This window comes from Penaeus vannamei, chromosome 20 (genome assembly GCF_042767895.1).
Source record: "Penaeus vannamei isolate JL-2024 chromosome 20, ASM4276789v1, whole genome shotgun sequence".
Lineage (NCBI taxonomy): Eukaryota > Metazoa > Arthropoda > Malacostraca > Decapoda > Penaeidae > Penaeus > Penaeus vannamei.
Genome location: NC_091568.1, coordinates 41,985,563 through 41,988,062, shown reverse-complemented (window position 1 = coordinate 41,988,062; position 2,500 = coordinate 41,985,563). Strand labels below are relative to the sequence as shown.

The 2,500-nt window shown below is 32.6% G+C and overlaps 1 protein-coding gene across 16 annotated transcripts in view; it reads left to right on the top strand.

Moving 5' to 3' along the window:
• LOC113822639 (serine-rich adhesin for platelets) overlaps positions 1-2,500 on the top strand; it is a 56,378-nt gene that overhangs the window by 52,707 nt on the left and 1,171 nt on the right. For all 16 annotated transcript variants that reach the window (XM_070135576.1, XM_070135575.1, XM_070135574.1 and 13 more), the window contains one exon: positions 1-2,500. This exon is cut by the window's left edge and continues 5,036 nt beyond it; it is cut by the window's right edge and continues 1,171 nt beyond it. The gene's annotated coding sequence lies outside the window, so the exon portion shown is untranslated.

The following is a 2,500-nucleotide window of genomic DNA, read 5'->3' as shown; positions in this document are numbered from 1 at the left end:
TGAGGGTGACATTCCCATAGACAGCCATAGACACTAACTTTGTGCTGGGTTATAAGGGAGCTCTCATTGGGCACCGGGCAGGGCACTTCGTTTTCTCAATGCCCTGACCACAGGAGTCACAAATACATCTCTTCCTTCTACCAGGGATGGTGTCTGAGAAGATGAGGGAAATTCTAAGGGTCTCCTGCTTTATGATCAGTATGTTTAGATCATTAACTGCAAGCTTTTATCATGGTTATTAATGATGATTACATCTGCCCTTTTGAAGGAATATAACTTAGTTTATAAGCCAGTAAGATTGAACATCCTGTTCCAGTTATAATTCATCTCCCTCAGTTAGTTTCATTTATTTTTTCTTTATTTTCTTTTTATGGTCTAATGATTGGAATCTTTTCTCTTAGATTGATAGTTTATAGGCATGATGTTAGGTGTGTCCTTACAACACATTTCAGACTCTATCCTTCATTCCTGTAGCTGTACCCTCAGGTGTCTGTATCATGTCACATTCTCTAAGTTGTCTTGTAGTGTGTTGGGCATTGCAGATCTGATACTCTTCCTGTTCATGCATGAAGGTTTGGGTGTGAAAATAGTTAAGGTTTAACATGCATTGTTTTTCTTATTCTTTGGTTCTATATATATGTTATATAATTACTTGGGAGGAATTAGGTTGGTTTTGAATACCCAGATAATGAATTTACTTTTCCTTTTTTTAGAGAAAATCTGGAATTTTATCTAATCCCAAACCAATACAGATTAAAGAAGCATTGCATGAGTCAGTCATTTAGACTGTTGAAACAATGTAGAACTTGTTATAGTAGATGCTCACTGTGTTCATCAGTTCTACTTTCCACTCCATATATTATGAAGTGCATTTTTGATACCATATAGACAAACATGAAAAAAATACTGCATGGATGCATAGTGATTGTTGTTTTGGTGATGAAAATACAAACTGCTCATTGACTAGACTTGTAATCTACAGGTAATATAGTTAGATGACTTCTCAAATTAAAGATCATATAGTGGTACTTTCTGGGAAGCTTTTTCTTGAAAATGAGATTTTTAATAAAAATGCCACACTATGTTACAAAAATAACATACTCTGTGTACTATACTGCAATTTGATATAACTTTTTTCCATACATTTATCTATTTATTGAGGGATATGTTGTCCACTGATACTGAGAGGAAAACTTCTATTAAGTTATGTTTTAGGTTTCCATGATTTTTTAAGCTCTGATGTCTGTGATTTAGAAAACATAGGGCAAGAGCATTTTAAAGATAGATTTGAGGAAATGCTGCTATGGGAAGCTGATCTCATATTCACTTATGGAGAAACTATTCATGTTAGTAAAATTCTTTGCTGGAACAAAATTAATTATATAGAGCAAGTGTTAGTTCAAGTGTAAAGGAATTTATAAAAAAAAAGAAAAAAAGAAATCATTATGAACTATTTTTTAATTTATGAAGGAATGAAAGATTACCATTAAAAAGATATGGGTTTGTATAAGATTTTTACTACAAGGATTTATATTCATAAATCATTATGTCTTTCTTCTGTTGTATTTTTGCTATTCATAATAAAGATAATGAATTGATTATAATAGATTAAAACTAACTATTATAGCGTATCTTTTCCATTGAAATGAAGTTCACCTTGTTGATTTAAAAAGATGAGCATATATCAGTATATCTTGATTCTCCATATTTTCAACATGGGAACAAAATCTAGAAAAACTCATGGATACATAAAGTTTGAAGTAATAGAAAGAAAAGAAGATTAAGGTGTCAGGCATTGATTGATAAAAAAAATGATAGTATTGCTAATATCAGTAGGAGAAGAAAAAGAAAAGAAGAAGAAAAAAAACACCGGTGATACAAAGAGGACTGCTAGATATGTTATATTTATGGATTCATTTTATATATTCAGTGTTTTTTCTCCAGGATCAGTCTGTTTTTGCCCCCTTGAATATGCTCATAGTTGACTGCAACCAAAGCTCTCCTGCCCCCCCTCCTCTTCATCTCGTACTCTCCATAATACCACTATGTGTTTTTTAAATGCCGTGTGCCGTCCAATAGTGCCATTGCTGTACTCTTCTGAGCTGCTAGAAACAAAACCTGTTTTACGTAGGAAGCTACAGACAGAAAGTGCCTCTCAACTCTCCCAATGAAATGTCTGGAAGTTATTGTTGGTGACGTGTGCGTAATTTTCTTATTTCCTTGATTATTTTTAGTTGTCTTGATTTTTATTTCTTACTTATTTTATATTTTGTAGGAACAGAATTAGTGGAAAGGTAAATGGATAGTAGTGTTTGATAGTGCTAGTTTAGTAATAGTCTTGCATTATAGGTGAATTACTGACAAACATTTTTTTCCTGGTCAGTAAATTTCTCTTTATTTACTCAGAAAAATCTTGTCTCACACATGGAGAAGGAATCCACATATTGATTTACCAAAGTTTAATTAATGTTTACATAGGCAGTTAGGTTTTTTCCAATGG